Here is a 20,020-nt window from a genome sequence, read left to right as displayed (position 1 = left end):
ATATCCCTCAATAGTAAAGTTCGGCGCACGCTCTCAGTAGGAGAACCGTTAAGGCAGTGAAGGGCCTCTGACGAGAAAATATCGATGCCGGAGTAGAGGCAGTTTTTACAACGTGTCTTCTCCCGGCTTTTCGAGTAAGTATCTTCTCACACATGGAACTCTCTAGCCATGCTTTAACCTATCAACCTGACCCCACCTTTCGCGATGAACAATAACGACTGTTGTGAGCAAACAGGAGAGGAGGAGCAGAGGATTGGGCGGGGAAAGGGCATGGGAGGGTGTGAAAGAGAAGCTATCAAGAGAGAGCGGCGGCGTGCAGAAAGATATTCGATTTGTTCCGTTTGGAAGGTTCGTGTTACAATCTTCACAGAAAACAAGACTTGGCAACAAATCATTTATTTTTAAAGATGCGCTTTGCATATACTTCTCCAGGAAACACTACCGGCAAAAAATACCTCTGGTATTGCCTTTCAACCGCCACATCCACGCGCTAGTCGTCATTTGTCATCGCATTAACGCCACACCCGTCGTCCTTACCTTACCTTAGAGACGATCCTCAGTATGTGATGCTTGAAGGATTTCGTGGTCATGTAGAGTAGAACAAACTACCCACACATTTTGTTAGCGTCAACACTGCTGACACTTTCGTGTGTACTTTGGAAGAACTATAACATCCCGGAATCACTCCTGCTGTATTCTTGAAAACTTTGCAGAAACGTGACACTTTCTCGTCACCATGTTTTCCGAGCGGTTCGTCCTTGTATGATTTTCGCTCGACACAGGCCCGTCGATGCTCGCTACCTTGGATAGATTTTCATTATCTTGCTCAGCGGATGGTCTCGTATGTAGACACCAAACCTGGACTGCAGCTCACGTTTCATCCTGTAATCTGACACATAGTGGAGACAGCAACAAAAAAGTTTTAGCCGCTTCTTTCTGTCTTCCTGCCGCATTCTGTTGTTAATATCGCATCCACATTCGTAACAATCGCTCAAGGGAGAGTTTATCAACATCAATATAGGATTCCTAACGGCAATTAATGTATCATCTGTTTGCCAGTTCGGCGACAAACAATCTCGTGCTATTCGTTGGAAGAATGCGACCAACAAGGAAAAGTAACGCAGTCATTGCAGTTGATGCGCATTCAGCGGACTCTCTTTTGGTGGGTGGGACCCCGTAGAAGGAAGGATCCGTCGCCAGGAGGCATTGGTGTTCATTACCTTGTCGATAGAATATGTGAAGTTATTTTATCCAATCCACGCATCGTTTGAAGACGTCCTGTTTATACACGACTGTAGCGGTGGTGTGCTATCTTACTGTGTCGTGCTGTCTGTGTGTGTTTGTTTACCATGGGTATTGTAGGTGCGTATAGCTGATTACAAAGTAGTGTGCCTTCCCTGTCACCTGAAGAAGATTAGATACTGCGCCAAAATATGGTAGCCGGTAAACGTGACGCCATTTCAAGAAATCTCGTGGTGTCGGCGACGAACGACTTCTCCTCATTGCTCCTCTGTTGTGCAGGCAAAGCACGCTTCACAGGGACTCACCATATATGCGTGTCTAAAAATACCCTCGCGTTTGAACATTGTAATTTTTTACACATTTCATCCAACTTGTGAGGGAGAATGAATTAGCACCGGTATTTTCTGCACTTAAACACCATTGATGAATGACGAGAGTCCACACTTGGTAGAGCCGTTGTCAAGTAAAGCCGACCACAGCTGGTTGAAGGGGACCAAATGTTTTTAATTGTGACAATTTGGCCCGGGTTCAGCCAGCTAAAGTTGGCGGTCCTCTTGTGCTCTTTCTTGCGAACGAACGAATCTCGGTCGGAAATATCCCTTCAGTGGGAAATTTTAAGGAAACTACAGAAAAATGATTGTACGGGGGCGCTTGCACCGGCGTCATTCAACGTCACTATTTTGTTGCGCTAACATTTTTGTGGAGACTGCAAAAATATCCGTTGCGACGTCACTGCATGGTGATTTCAAGTAGGGCTTCACCATTTTTTCGGGAATATACGGAAAGTCTGATGAATGTTTGTATACGGAGCTCACGAGCGCAAGTAAGTTCAGATAAGCTATAGCGTTGCTAATCTCATTCGGCACGTCTCAGAGCGGGCGGAATTATTCGTTGGTTGACTACTTGATTGGTACTTGTACGGAATATATTATGCTCCTAATAAAACTGAATAAGATGCTCTCTATGATGAACTTTAAGAGCGATCGAAATTTTCATTGCCGCCGTTGATCAGAGTTTGCACTTGTACAATCTATCGAGTAAAATGCGTCGAACGGTAACGACCTCGGAATTTTTGCCTAATAGGAACGAAAATGAAAATAGCTTGGCCGACGAAAACGTAACAAAAGCGGTATTTTCTCCCAGTTTGAGCACAAAACGCCCCCATGCATTTTCTTAGCTTTCGATGTTCCAAAGGAATCGTACTGCATTAAAGGAGCTCCATATGGAGGAAGAATATCGGTTTGCGCCATGGTCGACAATGCGTCACTCCTTGATGCGGGTTCCTCCGACGCCTTCGATAGACACAAAAAGAAACAGAGGGTGGCAACTCACAATCCTTGTCGGTCGATCACCTTGCGCAACATCCTTCACGATGAAGAAACGTACGAAAGCGTTTTTGAGCTGGGGAAGGACTCCATCACGACCGCGGAAGATGTCCTCCCATGGTGCACTGCGCGATTGGATGCGCTGGATGCTGGGTCGGAGGATGCGGAGCAGACTCAGTCTCCATCTCGGGGGGTGGGAGGGTCGCGCTTCATATTAAGAAGAGGATGCCACACAAATGGGGGGGGGGGCTTTTCTCATTGGCAGTTGAATTGACAGCCTTTGCTTTACAAGATTATCTAGTGTAGCGTCGCTTTCGTGTTCACTCGCTCATTTGCTAATATTAACGGACTGTATCGGTCGGATGGACTCGATCATGAATAGACGTCAAACCACCAGTTGTCTCTTTATCTGAAACAACGTGAGACGTGCCGAAAGACCAACCAACTGTGGGCAACCTTCCTCCGGCCTTGCACCGTTTTTAGCGTGCCGTCTTTGTCGTCTGAAACCCTCCCCCGTTACATAAGGGGCTATATTTAGCGTCGTCTGCCTTCTCGAGCCATGAAAGGCTGTGTGTGCTCTTCCGGGCTCTTAATTCGCATACCTTCCCAAACTTTCGCCGCTCTTCATTAATGTTGTTACCCTACCATTACGAGTGTCATCCTCAGTGACATCTTTGACTCGCTTCCGCAAGTTTCCAAGGGCAGCAAGAATTTTGCGCCACAGTTTCGGAGACTTCTTTCGAAACGGGTCAGTGAAGATTTCGTTTAGATTTGCAACGAAAGATGTCCATCCTTAACTAGCTGGAAACGCGTTTTTAAAGCGGGTATTTTTAAAGCGGTCGTTTTAAAATAAAATATACCGAGAGATTTTTCTCGCCTCAATAGCGTTCTACTGTTTCTTTTTTCCTCGAGAGCACGGCCCGTATTGCTTTGCTGGCAAGAAGTCTTCCTGGCGGCCGCCGATCAATGGCGAGGCTTCGTCCTTCATTATGGCGTTACGCGGCCGCCTGAAAGTCCGTCAACAGCGAATTTTTCTTCTCGTTTCGGGTACGAAAGTCTTCCACGTTGTATTCAGGTTTTCCTGTAATGTCTTAGAACACGATCTGCGCTACGGAAGAACATCGCTGATTCCGAGTGGTGTCCGCTTCCAGTGTGGGCGCGATACGGGTCTCGGGAGAATAAAGCGAGAGGAAGTTTCGCTGCAGATACAATTTTTCTGGAGGGCCTTCAAGTGCGTTTCTGCTACAGAATAATTTACCCGTCATATCTACATACCTAAAGAAGAGGGGTACGTTTGTAAATTATACGCCTATATTCATCCATTCTTTCTTTCTTTTTATGCGAGTTGCGCAATCTTTAGGCAGCACTCTAAAAACTGAACTTGACCGCATAGCAGGCTCTTCGCAAACCACGAATGATAGGGTTATCGCTCCTGATTCGAGGAGAGATTTTGTGTCAATTACCATATATCCAAATTTACACAAAAAGGCGCACGCCCTCTCTCTCTTGGAATCAGAAGCGATAACCCGATCATTCGTGGCAATGGCTATGCGGTGAAGTTGAGTTTTTAGAGTGAGTGTGAGGGGGCGCCTCTCACTCAGTCCATGAAATCTACTTGGCCAAACTGCTTACGGTAACCTATTATTGAGTTTTATAGAAGTAGCTTTAACGATATATACAAAAAAGAGAGAGAGAAAGAAAGCTTCTGGGATCATTGGACTAACATATCGGTGTGCTCATATCAGTGTGTCATGAGCAAGTCCTTGTCACGCATTTTTAAACAGGGTGTCTACCAACCTGGAGAACCAGCAATTGCCAGGAAATTGCAAGGAGTTGCCAAAAAGCAGCTCAAGTCGGGGAAAATGGCGGATAAGCCCCATGACGATATGCAACAAATCGCCGATCAGTGCGGCTGAGCAGCCACGCCGCAGCAATGTTGCCGCGAGTAACAGTTCGCATATACGACAAGCTCAGAGGCAGAAAAGTAGGGCCGGCAGCGTCACTAACGAGTGACTTTTAACGAAAGAAAAAAGATCATAAATGAGGTCTCCCTATACTGCAGGAAGAAGTAAGGAGAAACATGTATATTTGTATTCTGATTGTTTGAATTCAATAAATGATCTGTATCATCGAATTAGTCAATACATGGAACACTGTTTTATGAGTGTTCTGTACCAAAACGCCGACACCAAGTTCCCTTTTTGTTTTGATCAGGGAATTCGGTTGAGATAGTCAGCGAAAACCTGGAATTTGGAGGCTACAAATGGTGTGTCGTAATTCCTTTTTGGGGAGTACAACTTTGCCACATATATCACTGCCTTTGGAGTGTGCAATTACTCTCCAGTAAGGAGTTCACGAGACTCTTTTGTCAGAGTAATTGTACACCCTAGGGAGTGATATACGTGGCACTTCCCAAAAGGTGCTTGGTAGACACCCTCCTCTAAAAATCGGTCTTGAAACATTATCATTGCAAGATTTTCTTTATTCAGAGGTGGCCGCCGCAAATACTTTGAGCAGTTTTCATCCCGTGTGTGAAGCAACCATAAATGTTCTTTCTATGAGCATTGTTTTTACGCCATTAAGCATCCATTCAATCATTCTATTAGCGTGAATGGCATAACACCGGCTATATCAACCGGAGGCGTCTTGTGACCGCCGCTGCAAAATTCACGTAACATATTCTGTGTGTTTCTTGCTTACCATTCTTGGTTGGGCAGTTCCCTGTAGTCCTGCCGTTCCATGTATTCATGTGAATGTTCAGTACACAATATGACCTTCGGTTACTGCATCATCTGCGTCGCTTAATGTTGAAATGGCAATACGTCATCATCTTGCTTCCGTCGACATCCAAGAGATTTTAATACAAGTCACCATGTAATCAAGGCTATTGTTACAGCGGGTATTTTCGGATTTTTAAACAGCGATTCCATTTATGGTATTACTAACATATATTTTGAATATGATTTAGAAATGGTCTCACTAATGTTGGAAAGCAGTAGGTTCTAAGGACAATCTGCGTTGGTGCGAAATTTAGAGTCGTCCCACGTCATGGAAAAGATGAGATGAAAGGCATCGTCCTTGACGTGTCGTCCAAGGTTTTGCAGTGTATCCAAACCGGTGGGACCCATCCAGTCATTGGGACAACCTTTGACCGGTTTGCAATACTGTTCCGTGTAATCTTCTGTCGTGACCAAACAGCTCTTGCGAAACACTGACTTTCCATCGCCGAGCGCAAACTGATACTGTCCTTGCAAGGGCCATTCGAGTTTATCATCGTCAGGTCCGGCGACGAGCCGAAACTTTGGGTAAGCCCAGACGCTCCCACGGTACGACGACAGCGACACCGCCAGCTGTGCGCAGTACGGTGGACAATTGGTGTCCTGGCAGAGTTGAAAGGTATCGCTGCATACCATAGAAGAACCGAAGCGTTCAGCCTTTCGAACGAGGTCCGTGACTCCGTCCACTTTCCACACATACGAAGTACCGTTCTCGAATTGGTGTCTCACAACGCGCGACGAACCAGTTTGGCTTCCCATGACAATTTACGATCGTCTTCGTCGTCCTATGTTCTTTCACACGGCGGCTGGTCACTCAGTGCAGGATCAAACGAGGCTACCTCGAATAGTACCAACCTCAATTCATTCGTATTTTTGAGGGACGCAAACGTTTTGATCGTTTCGTAGCGCGTCGTCTCATTTGAAAATTTTCATATGATGTGTCATCCCGAGGTTGATTGGATTACTAAAAGCAAGGACGCTTTTGATTGAAACTGCTTCACATAAAATGCGTGCCAGTCGTCTCAACAGTCAGACGTTTTATTTTTTTATCCAAACGGACACGTTTGTTTGCCGTTCAATAATTTCTAGTCAAGCGACTACTTTCAGGATAGCAAGAAGAGAGAGGTCGTTTGTGTTCCGTGTCTCTCGGTCCTTTTTCCTTTTCATTCCAAGATAGCGTTCCAGCGCTCTTTGAGTTTAGCTCAACTTGCGGCATTTTTGCTCTTTACTGAACATCAGCATCTGGACTAACGGTGAAGAATATATCTCCGTTATAGAATACAGAACATCCACAAAGGAAGTGACGTTAGAAAAGCGTTCATTTAACATTATATATTGCTATTGCTATAGGAAACTGCAGAAATGTGTCCAATATAAATGCTTTGCGGTAATAGCGCTACCTACGGTTTGCGGCATCGAATGACGACGGCTTAACTTGGCCGTCGGGTGGTTGGGAGCCCTAATTTAAGCTCCTCCTCTCGTGTTTCCGCATTCTTGGCACCCTTGGCAACGGACCTTTTCTTTCTGTATAATGATCCGCTTTCCTTCTGGTGAGTTGAATAATATTTCAGATAAGGTTGTGTCAAACAATTTCGTTGATGCGTTGCTTATGATACTTTTGAGTATTGGACGGGTAGCACGGAGAATTCCTGTGTCTCTGTGGGGCTGTCAAAGCTCTTTTTCCCAACGTAAAGTACAAGGCACATTTCTTTCTTTTTTATTTATTTATTTTTTAAATACAAAATTCACACAAAAAACAGGACTGAGAGGGCAAGCCCTGTCGAACAGTGCAATTCTCTGTTCCCAAGCTGCACAGCAGAGTTTTCAATGTCTCTCTCTTTCTTTGTACTGCGCTCGCCATCTTTATTTCATTTATAATGATGGGAAGTTTCATTCAATGAAACTGCCGTGCAATACTGTCAAATCTGGATGACGTCAATGATCTTTTCGACCGATACAATTCGGCATGATTCTGTCTGCAGGAGACTTAACCTGCAGACCTAACATCTTCAGAAAAGATCGAACAGACGCAGCACGTGCATCCGGTGGTGTAGCGATCCTTACACGAGGATCCTTTCCAGCTAAACAAGTACAGGGTGTGTGCAGAAAAACATGACCCGCATTTTTACGTGTAACTCGTTGTCTACTTAGCCGAGGAACTTCCGGTGGCGCACGACGGCGTATTTATGCGTGCGAAAGCTACAAAAAAAATCCTGGAAGCCATACTCAGTGTAAAAAAATAAACAGAGCGCGAAAACATGGGCTTCCATGCATTAGAATAGGGCGGTCATGACAGTGCATTGTAGTGCATTTCCGTCTCATGAGAGTTATGTGCAGGCACCGCTAGGGGTACTGCCGATGAGCATCCATGTGGGACATCGTTTCGATTTATGCACCGATAGCTCCCCTAGCGGTACTTGAACACAACTCTCCTATGTGCACCATGTTGCCCTTTCACATACACCCTGTTGTCCACCATGTTGCCCTATTCTGATGCACGGAAGCCGACGTTTTCGTTTTTCCGTTTATTTTTTAAGCTGGGTATGGCTTCCACAATTTTTCTACAGATTTCGCACGCATAAATGCGCCATCGTGCGCCACCGGAAGTTCGTTAGTTAGGTAGAAAACAAGCTACGTGCCTAAATGCAGGTCATGTTTTTCTGCACACACCCTGTACAATTAGTGACAGAGTTGGAGGCTGTGGCTGTGCAGATCTGCCTCGATAAAGTTTTGACAGTCTGCACAGTTTACTTGCCACCAGTAGCAACTGTCACACAAATAGACGTAGAAAGTTTATATAGTCAGTTGCCACAGCCTTTTCTCCTCTTGGGCGATTTTAAAGCCCATAATCCTCTTTGAGAACGAATACCAAAGCGTCTCGTGCGGCTGTTCCTAATCTTTCGTCGCCCCCGTGCGTGAACCAGGCGGATGAACACGAAATTGACAGCCGCATAGCTGATCCAAAGAGCGCATTGGTGCACTGCTCCGCGCAAGAAATATGTAAACCGAAACCAATTAATTACTCGGAAAAATCACTAAATGTCGATGCGTTTTCTTTTTTTTTTCTTGGAATATTTTTCGATGAAGGTCCCGATGCGTAAAACAGAGGTTCCGTAAGCGTGCGAAGTAAAAGTTAAAAGTTAGCATGTTCATTTAATTAGTGAGCGAATGCAAATGAGCCGCACACTGCTCAGTTCATGGCCGATGTCCCAAGGATCTCTACCAGAAAGAAATTTATTCGATGGCGCCACCTGTTCACGAATTATTCAGCCGGGGGATATCTGTGGGACGCCCGGTATACAGGGTGTCTTTTTTTTGTACAGATTTTTCATAAAAAACTATAAGGGCTATAGACATGCTGTTTTCACTTCTGTCATCTCTGGGCCGGCGGACGTTCTTGGCCATATGTTGCTCAACCGTCAAATGACTAATTACCTAAAAATTGTTAATTAACTTTTTAATTATAAAAGCTACGAAGTTGACCCAATGAGAACATCTGTTCCTTTCAGTGACCTGATATCGTAGCCGTTTTCAGAACAAAAATTCGTTTGGTAGATCGTCCGCAAAAAATTCGTGAAGGAACACCTTTGTTTTTTGTTTTTTTTTTTCTTGCGCTTTTTCGGAGACGCGTCTTTCCTTCACCCCTCAATGTGAGAGGGTGAAGGTGTATGAGGGTGAATCCTCATGCGTCGAAGATGCCGCCACAGTGCCGCCTCGTGCGTCGAAGATTAGCTTTAATTTGCGGAAACACAACAAAAACACGTGTATCGGGTGACGCTATCGGAACTGCCCTTATCTTGGGTTGCAATTTCTGTTTTCTCTTAATCTTTCTTCAGGACGCAAGAGGCGACAGTGTGCTCTTTCACCCTCTCACATTGGGAGTGAAGGAAAGACGGGTCTCCGAAGATGCGCAATGAACAAAATAAAGAAAAAAAAAAAGGTTATTCCTTCACGAATCTTTTGCGGACGATCTACCAAACGAATTTTTGTTCTGAAAACGGCTACGATATCGGGTCACCGAAAGGAACATTTGTTCTCCTTGGGTCAACTTCGTAGCTTTTATAATTAAAAAGTTAATTAACGACTTTCAGGTAATTAGTCATTTGACGGTTGAGCAACATATTGCCAAGAACGTCCGCCGGCCCAGAGATGATAGAAGTGAAAACAGCATGTCTATAGCCCTTATAGTTTTTTTTATGAAAAATCTGTATCGAAAAAAAAAAAAAAGACACTATGTATATTTATTCACTACAGAAAAGAGATTTCGGTGCGAGGAAAAGCGACTAGGAATCAGAGAAGGTTAAACGTTGAACTGGTTCATCCAGGTACAGAGTCGACGCCGCAATCACAGAACGCTGAGATTCCAAGTGTCGTTACAATTAGTATTTAGTGACTCTAGTTACAATGAACCTCTTTGTTTTCCAACTAGCTAGGAAACACGTGGGAGGCGGGAGAGGATGATAAGGGCCCGCGCATGCGCTCTGACAAGGGAGAAAAAGGTGGAATTTCCTCCCACATCGCCGTCTTCAATACTTTTCAATGTTCTTTACTTCTAATATCCCAGTAGCGAGGACCTTCCTTCTGCCTTTCGTTATCTTGAAGTATGACAAGGTTTTTTTGAGAGGTCTGCCATAGGGCTGTTGCAGCAAAGTTGTCACAGCGCCATTTCAAGCCCAAGCGGCCACGGATCCAAAAAGTATAGGGAGCTTCATCAGCGGGTTCTGCGTGGTGTTTCAAGCGGTATGCGTCAAGGAAAGCTAAAAAACCTGTAGGAGATCCACAGAAAAAGCGGTGCATCTTGCAGAGTGTGAATAACTCGAAATCATGTATTTGAAAGTGCCATGTCGTCTGCTAAACTACTGCTCGTTGAATATTTTGGGGCGCTGACGGTGCTGCTCACTCGCGCCGCCTGGCCCACAGGAACAGGTCTATGACAACCATACAACAAACGCTACAGCGTCAAAATCAAAACACAGTGATTTGCACGGGTTGCTGAACCGGAAGTTGATACGCATGCCACGCTGGCGTACGCACGGGCAGAAGGCCTGCGTATTGCCTCCTCTCCCTCCTTCGCTACGTTGTCAGAATTCGTCTGCTACCGCGATTCGCCGTTCTGCAAAATTCGCAAATGATTGCAGCTGACCTCAGAAATTTATACAGACTAAAAATGCAATGAGAAAAATATGGGATCATGTTGCGCTGTATTTTGTTTTGCCATTTAGTACGGGGACGTTTACTCGCAGACGACAGTTGCTGCCCATGAACGCAAGATGGCTCGTCTTCATGCTTACGACCAGAGCCGTGTATGCCAAAGGGAGTCTGGCCATTAATGGAACATGCCTATACCTGGAGCTCCACCCACTTTTTTAGCTCTCTGGCCAATCACGAGCCAAAATACAGTTCGCTATTAACCCCAGGCTATCCAAGCTATATATTACCTGTATTAACTGGGTGCCGACATTTTCGGGAAACTGGATTGGATTAGATTGAATAGGATATTTCCTGACGACCTAGCACCATAATGGATTTTGCGTCCACTTTTAACGGCGCCATCTGGATGGTGAGGGGCACGCCGGGAAGACGCAGAATAGCAGAAGGCAGAAGTAGCAGAAGCAGAAGTGCTTGCTAGCAGAACTGATTGGCCGCAGAACCGCTAGTTGGAACAGACTGCCGGTATTATACGTATTTTAACTATGAAACATAACAAGACTGAACCAAGAACGGGCAAAGGTGTGTATATGAATAAAAGTATGCCATAAAATGAAAATTTTTGGCCATTTGTAGCGTTTTTCTCGCTATTTCTTTGTGATCGCTGTCGTTACTAGGCCTAACAAGGACGACGAAACATATTATTTTCAGGTAAACATCAACACTGGAGCGTAATTTAAAGGTGATTTGCAAGATAATTGCAACAGAGTGTACACTTACGGAATAAAATTGACGTAATTTGTGAAAAAAAATTGTCATGAAATCCTCGCTTCGCCGTTCCAAGCTACGCCGCCATTTTCGGGAAAATTTTGGTGTCATGGCGGCCCGCATAGAAAACAGCAGCCAATGAAAAACGCTCAATTTGATTGACAGGTCGAGCCCCTTTTTTAGGCTCCTCCTAATGGCCAGACTCCCTTTGGCATACACGGCACTGCTTACGACCAGAGCCGTATATTAAAAGGGAGTCTGGCCATTAATGGGTCATGCCTATACCTGAAGCTCCACCCACTTTTTCAGCTTTCCGACCAATGAAGTCTTGAAATATGGGGCGCTATCAATCAGCCTATCCTCACTATTTGCCCCCCTATCCAACATGGGCAGCGCCATTTTGGGTGGCAAGTGGATTGGATGGGATTGAAATGGATGCCTCTCGCAATCTGCAAAAGTAGTGGATTGTTGGTGCAGATTTGATAAGCGCCACCTAGGGAGCGTAAGACACGTCGGGAATTGTCGTCTGCTTCCGTCGTTGTACCGCTGCCGGCAGAACCACCCGCTGGGACACATTCTGTTGTCGGTATGATTTTTAAACAAATCTACATGAATAGTTGGAATATAAGAGGCAAGAATGTTTATACCCATGAAATCCAGCTGTTAAATATAAGATTGTACAGCACAGCGCCGTTTTTGTTATGATTTCGTTGTGATCGCCGTGTTCACTAGGCCTAACACCGGCGACAAAACGTATTATTTTCAGTTAGATATCGATGGATGAGCATAAGTTGAAACTGATTTCCGAGAAATTTATATTAGGATGTACATTTGAAGCGTAAAATCAGGTTAGTCTGTGAAAATTTTTTGTCACGAAATCCCCGCTTCATTGTGTTTGTTTTCGTCGCCATTTTGGATGGCAGTATGGCGACCCCCTTGGTAAAAAGCAAACCAATCAGAGGAGCGAAACTGTGATTGACAGGTCGAGCCTCTTTTTGTGACTCATCCCAATGGCCAGACTCCCTTTTAATATACGGCTCTGGTTACGACCGCTGAAAGCACGTTCGTGATTGGCTACGGCCGTTGAAAACACGATCCTAATTGGCTGACTCTTAGTTGTTACGTCACGTGGACGAGTAAGCAGGCTTTCTGTATCTAGGTGGAGTTGGCACGTGTGTGCTTCTGGATTTTTTAAACGTGGAATGACTTTCAGATAGGATAGTCTCTCATTCTGCTATCTCGCTTTCGCCCTCTCGTGCTTGCTGCTCTCGTGGCTTTTTTATAACAAATTCTGTAAAGGATAGAAAAAACACCATGTGTATCATTGTAATCCACATGGTTTGCAATCCACGCGCAGAGAGGCTTATGCGCGACGTCACTGCGCAAGTCTCTCCCCGCTGCATAGAGGATACGTACTTGTGGGAGAGGAGGTTAACGTCCGCGGTTTCAAGTCCTCCTCAACGATGTCAAAAGTGCAATGAAATTTCCCCTAAAACATTTGTTGAGACGAGAGTGGTTCTTCCTGTTCTAGATTGCACAAAGGGCAATCATTGGTTTCCATTCGGTGTCTTCCCACGACAGCTTCCTTCGTCAACTTCTGTGTAAATTCACTCGTGAGAAAACCACTCGCCAACCGTACGTAAAACTTGAGCTGCAATGAGAAAAAAATTATTTCATAGTACCTTTAAAGTGGCTGTAAGGTGGCACCATATAAACTCCGCTTAGTTCTTCATACTCTCGTATTGATGAATTTCAAAGACTGATAGCCTCATGCCCGCTACGGGAAAGGCGAGCTGCGCTACAGCTTTGGACAGTGGCTTTGGAGCGACGCGAGCGCCACGCTGTGGCGGGAGCGCGCATATATCTGCTGTCGCGGCGGCGATAGCTCTCTTCTGTTTCGCTGGCTCGTTAGCTATCACATTCTCTGTTTGTCGAATTCTTCGTATGTTGTGCCATGGAAAACGAAAATCGGTATCAATGTGCGGTACATTTTATTTCACGGTGAGGGGAGTGTTGCAGCCAAGTGAAAAGTTAGCACCAACGAAGAGAACTTTCGTATGCAGTGTGTCGGTAACAAGACGAGAGATTTTGCGCCCTTTTTGTATATCCACGGCCTCTCCTGATACATTCTGCCAAGCACATGACGACGTGGACGCGGCTGACATCGAACGACATATTACTATTCATTTCGAAAACGCCGGGCTACATATTTCTAAATCATTGTGAACTCTGGCTTCCTGAAGCATGTGCAAAAAAGGCCATGTAATTCTCAGTGACGAGGATTTCCGGGGCACGTGCAGACATGGAGTCAATGATCATCCGCCGTCAATGAACGCCGTGTTAGTCATGCCACCCTTCCTAATGGGGCACGTCAATTTAGTGAAGATAACATGGGCCTGACGTGCCATATATCACAAGTAATAATGCGTATATAAATAAAAATACGTAAATATACGGAATACTCCAATTGTGGTCACACTTTTGTGCCCTACATGGGCGACATATTCCACAAGTGTTCTGTGCTGATGAATTTGCTTAGCCTTGTGCTAAAGCAATATTTTTGTTTAGTGTTTTGGTGTAGGGAATAGGAGTCGTTAGTATGACAGATGCCCAATATGCGGAACACTGCATCGTATGGATCTTTCCATTTCGTGCACTGCCGGTCTCGGTAGCTCAGGTAGTAGCGTGTAGGCTTTTGCTGAGCACCCCAGCTGCTCAAATTTGTCCGCAGCCCTATACCTGGCTACACGTGCAGCATGTAGCTAGCCGCGCTCCGGACCCCCTTACGTGTAAATTTCCCAATTATTATTAGTGTGTAAACTCATGCAAGAAAAAAAAAATCAGCGTAGAAGATTTCAGCCCCATACCTAGGCGCAAACACAACACACTTGCCTCGTCACCCTACAGCATGACTATGCGCGCGCTTTCCGCGAGGGGCGCTGTAGCACAATAACTAGTGGCGCCTCTGCGCTTCGCTAGCTCAGGGACGGCTCAGGGCTCAGCGGAGCTCAGGGACGAGTTGTTTTTCTTTACAACCTCTTCAGCGGAAATCGTGCGTAGACTGAATTTTGGTCCCGCGGACAGGATCTCAGCTTATGATTTGCTGATTTAGGTCTCACCCACTAGTAGCACCTCTTTGTTCATTATTGTCTTATTATCTCGCCTCCTCACCTCAAGTAGGCCCTTGAGGACGCTGAACCTGGATGCTGACGCATTTAGAAGTATCGTCAATGGCCAGGGCTTCCCGGAAAACACGTTGCCATGTTGTCGCTCTTTTTTTTTTTTCAAGCTCAAGGTTTTCTCAAGCATGAATGTTTACCAGCTCACCGCCGTTTTCTGGGTCTTCAAGATTACTTACTGATTGACTTACTATTGCTATGACTACTGCTGAATGTTTCTGTCAAAATTACTGTCTTGAAGAATGACATCAGCGCCATCTGTTGAGTGACTCTAGGCGTCCTCTGCTGCTGGCCATCTCTACCCATTATCCCGGCGCGATTGAAGTGACCAAAAAGTGAACGCAGTGAAAAATCGATTTTCTGTAGGTGCTGTATGCAGAGCATTGCACACAGCCGGTTGTCTGGTTTGACGACGGCATTTCTTTGGTCAAGAGAGAACTCATGTTCTGAGGCTGGAACAACATAGAAAGGACAAACACATACAAAGCCTTTCATCGTTCATTTCTTTGGTTTCACACGTGGTTCCATCACACGGCGGAGCGGACATTGCAGCTGGCTATCGTTCTCTATTAGTCAATTCCGGCGCTTAAACCCTCTTGTAGAAGCAGAAGTAAACGTGTCCTTTCCCTTTTATGTCAGGGCGGGACACGCGCGTCTTCCACCAGGGACGCCCTTGTTGCGTGTGTTGTCAATAGATGGCGAATGAGTCGCCTCTCTGCTCAGCATTGGCCTTGCCTGAGGCTAGGTGGCGCAAGCTACCGCCCGTTCCAAAGGGAGAGGCCAAGCAACAGTCCACAATATCCATCCATGGTTGGATCCGGGAGGTTTTGCTTGACGCAGCAGTCTGAAATTGGATTGCTAAAAAGCGCTCAGTGTACAGCGGAGCTATTGCGTATCTGAAGTATCGACGTTGCAAGCTTTCAGAAGAACGCACAGCTTGCGACAAAAGCTTACGGAACACCGCTTCTCCATTGGAGCGACACCCTGGCAGCAAACAGGAGCGGACGCACATACTGTCACATACGGTCACCCGTTTCTTATTCGACCTCTTCCTCATATCTAGCAGGGGACCGCTCCGATGAAGAAATACGTCAGTGCCATGTTCCGGACACTTTTGTCCCAAGCTGTACAGGTTCTACAGGGTGTGTTCAGATAAACCGAAGTGGCATTTGTACCAGTAGGTCGTGGTCGTCCTGATTTGCACATGTCACTCGTTGTCTAGTTAACTGGCGAACTTCTGGTGGCGCACGACGGCGCATCTATGCGTGCGAAAGCTACAGAAAAATTGTGGAAGCCATACTCGGCCAAAAAAAATAAACATAGCGACGAAAACATACGCTTCCGTGCATGGTGGTTTCAGGAGAGTTGTGTGCAGGTACCGCTAGAGGCGCCGCCGATGAGCATCCATACGAAACGTCGTTTCGGTTTCTGCACCGATAGCTCCCCTAGCGTACCTGAATACAACTCTCCTGAGACCGCCATGTTGTTAGTTGATGACGTGGGACGATGCAGCAGCAAAACACAGACTTTGTTTTAACCCTTTTGTCCGTGTTTTGCTGCTACATCTTCCCACAGCATGAACAGCCACGTTGCCCTATTCTAATGTTTTCGGCGCTCTGTTTATTGTTTATTTTTTACGCTGAGTATGGCTTCCACGATTTTTCTGTGGTTTATGTACGCATACATGCGCCATCGTGCGCCACTGGAAGTCCGTCTGGCAAGTAGACAACGAGTTAACTGTGCAAATGACACTTAGGTTTATCTGCACACACCCTGCATATGTTCGCTTACGGTCCCTTTTTAATTTTGAAGGTGGAACTTTTTTGTTAGTCGTTAATTTTAACCTTGTCCTTGCCCTGTGTCCCAACTCGACGTCCCGACGTTTGCTACTGTTGCAAATTCACTGCTGTGATTTAGCTGAACAGTAAGTAGATGTGGTTCATTACATCATGCACACATTGTACTCCAATAATAATCATAATAATAATTCGGGGCTTTACTTCGCGAGACAACTGTAGCAAAAATAATTATTTTTCTACTTGTCATACTTGGCGAGAGATAAAAACCCTTGAAGGCACGTATACTCAAGCTTTGACATCAGATCTCCGGCCATTCCCATTTCTAGTCGTAGGCACGTGACACCTCTCGCGCATTCTCACTGGCGGAGACGCCTGCCGTGACGTCAGAGCCGCGTGAGTTCGGTATTAGACCAACCCCCCTTTGCAGTAAAACTTTGAATGCAGGTTCACATTCATGCAAATACGAGCAATTGCACTTTACACATACCCGGAATAATTTGAGCCGAAGTGTCGCAACTTTTTGTGAAATAGTATGTGTAATATAAATGTACCGGTATGGTTCCTGCACAACAACATCCATCAGGCATATAGGCCTCCATGTACTACACCAGGCTCTAAAGCTTCACGATTCTCGCATTAAAAGCTTGCGCTGAACTTACCTACTCCCTACTCATAATGGAAAAGCCTTTACTGCAACTACTTACCTACTGCTTACCAGCTTACCGCAATGGCTCTTGTTACATGGTCCAGAATGGTGGCGATCTCATCGAAAAGTGTAAAGTGTGATATGGCTAAGAGCAATAAGAGATCGGTTTATATCATTCCCATACGTGCATATACTAGAAAAAAAAAAAAAATATGTGATGAGACGGTTACATCCATCGGTACGACGTATCGCGTAGTCTGCTATTATCGTGTGTTGGGGACGTGCCGGCCGACAGCTGGTATTTAAATTATTTGAAATTTTTGCCCACCTCAAATTTCAATAGATATAACCTTTACCCTAAATCATACCGCTAACGAATTACACGAGAGGAGCACACCTTGAAACCACATCTAGGTTTCGTAAACTTGAGATGAGGCACCACACACACGCACACCGACTGTTCTTGCAGTTGCCATGGCAGAGAGCAGTAGAGAGAGATGCATTGTAACCTCTTTTCGTAGCTGATCGCACTGCTGTTTGGTCCATGTAGGCAACGCCAATGTGGCAGGTAAGCGAACTAAGGGGGCACAGCCACGACCTATACTAGATCATAGCGACCATGTCATTTGCATGTGTAATGTCTTTGCAGTGGTGTAATTGCAAACAAGCCTCATTTCCGCAGTGCTACATAGTTCCATCTTGCCCCTTCGAATCCAACGAAAATAATGTTGTTGTGTGCCGTGCTTCCCCTTCTTTTCTTGCGGCCGGCTCTCCTTGTTCCTACGTGGCGCTAGTAGACTGATTGCATCAGTGCCGTGTATGCCAAAGGGAGTCTGGCCATTAGGAGGAGCCTAAAAAAGAGACTCGACCTGTCAATCAAATTGAGCGTTTTTCATTGGCTGCTGTTTTCTATGCGGGTCGCCATGACACCAAAATTTTCCCGAAAATGGCGGCGTAGCTTGGAACGGCGAAGCGAGGATTTCATGACCAATTTTTTTCACAAATTACATCAATTTTATTCCGTAAGTGTACGTTTTGTTGCAATTATCTTGCAAATCACCTTTAAATTGCGCTCCAGTGTCAACGTTTACCTGAAAATAACATGTTTCGTCGTCCTTGCTAGGCCTAGTAACGACAGCAATCACAGACAAATACCAATAAAAACGCTACGGATTGCCGAAAATTTGCATTTTATGACATACTTTTATTCACGTACACACCTTTGCCCATTCTCGATTCAATCATGTTATGTTTTATAGTTAAAATACGTATAATACCGGCAGTCTGTTCCAACTAGCGGTTCTACCGGCCAATCAGTTCTGCTAGAATGCACTTCTGATTCTGGTATTTCTGCCCTTCTGCTACTCAGCGACTTCCCGACATGCCCCTCTCCATCCAGATGGCGCCTTTAAAAGTGGACGCAAAATCCATTATGTTGCTTGGTAGTCAGGGAATATCCTATTCAATCCAATCCAATCCAGTTTCCCGAAAATGTCGGCACCACGACCTACTAGATTATAACGACCATGTCACAATCAGCAAACCCTATGAGGTGCCTGTCCGCACGATCCGCCAGGGGCGCTACTGACGCGCCCTACCAGACTGGCGCACGATTGGACGATGGAAATTTGAATTCTGAACTCGCAGAAGCGTATGTACGACAACCTTAGCATACGACAGCGATAGCTCCTATGAAAACGCGTAGAATGATGATAATAATCAACCTCACAATTAAACATCTGTGTAAGTCCACAGCTTGTAAAGAAATACTAAGGTAAGCTGAAGTACAAAGTATTGTAGAAGTTGAGGAAGCAATAACAAGGACGATGAGAAGCGCCGCCGCTGCCTTCCAAAAATGCGGCGCATGGGAGGGGTGCGCCTAACGTGGTCGTTATAATCTAGTAGGTCGTGGTCGGCACCCAGTGCATACAGATAATTTATAGCTTGGATAGCCTAGGATTAATAGCGAACTGTATTTTGCCTCGTGATTGGCCAGAGAGCTCAAAGAGTGGGTGGAGCTCCAGGTAGAGGCAGGTCCCATTAATGGCCAGACTCCCTTTGGCATACACGGCACTGGATTGCATCCCTTTCCACGCCACATTTGGAAGCTGACGGTGGCACTGCTCATCGGCCCGTTCATTTTTTCCTCACTTTCTATAATACCTTATACTTCGGCTTACCTTACTATTTTTACACAAGCGGAGCATGTCCCGCGGGAGATGCGTACATGATAAAGTTGCAAATTGATTGTCATCAGCATTCTACGCGTTTTCATGGGAGCTGTTGCTGTCGTCTGCTACGGTCGTATGTCCGCCTCGACACGTTCAAAATTTAAATTTCCATTATCCGATCATGATGGAGATATCGCTGGCTGATGCGTAGGGCATTGTGCGGACGGGATCCTGCAGAGGAGTTGCCTATTATAACGACCTGTCATAATTAGCAACTCCTATGCAGAATCCCATCCGCACGATCCACTAGAGGCACTATACATTGGCGCGCGGCAGAGCCCTTTATAAGAAAAAGGGAGTCTGGCCATCAATAGGACCTTCCTATACCTGGAGATCCACCCACTTTCTGAGGTGTGGCCTATCACCGGTCGAAATACAGTTTGGTATTATTATATGCTATCCAAAGTTATACATGGTGCAATTAATATAAAAAAAAACCGTGACCAGGGAGACAACGAAAGAGACACAGCCAAAGTTTAATTACAGAGTTATAACTTCGCCCGTATTTACTGGGTGCCGCCACGTTGGAGAAACTGGATTGGTTTGGATTGAAACGGATAGCGACATACCAGAACAATGGATTTTGCGGCCACTTTTATCAACGCCATCTGGAGGAGAGAGACACGTCGGAGAGCAGCTGATTGGCAGGAAGAAGCGACAGAACCGCTTCTTCGTACAGAGACGGGTGCCGGTATGAACCTTACGTAACATAAGCAGATAGAATCAGAACAGGGCAAAGCTGTATATATAAACAAAATTCGATAATACAACGCAAAATTTTACATTTAAATGGCGTCTTTCCTGTTATTTTCTTGGGATCGCGGTGTCCACTAGGCCTAACGTCAGCGACGAAACATATCGTTTTCGCGTAAATAATGCTAGCGGAGCGAAAGTTGATGCTCATT

At 45.5% G+C, this 20,020-nt stretch overlaps 1 protein-coding gene across 1 annotated transcript in view; it reads left to right on the top strand.

Annotated features, from left to right (window-relative positions):
- LOC135398739 (E3 ubiquitin-protein ligase MIB1-like) overlaps positions 1–20,020 on the top strand; it is a 116,841-nt gene that overhangs the window by 43,264 nt on the left and 53,557 nt on the right. The gene's annotated exons all lie outside the window — the stretch shown is intronic.

Source organism: Ornithodoros turicata, chromosome 6 (genome assembly GCF_037126465.1).
Source record: "Ornithodoros turicata isolate Travis chromosome 6, ASM3712646v1, whole genome shotgun sequence".
Lineage (NCBI taxonomy): Eukaryota > Metazoa > Arthropoda > Arachnida > Ixodida > Argasidae > Ornithodoros > Ornithodoros turicata.
The sequence above is the reverse complement of the archived record's forward strand: the minus strand, read 5'-3'. Positions and strand labels throughout refer to the sequence as shown.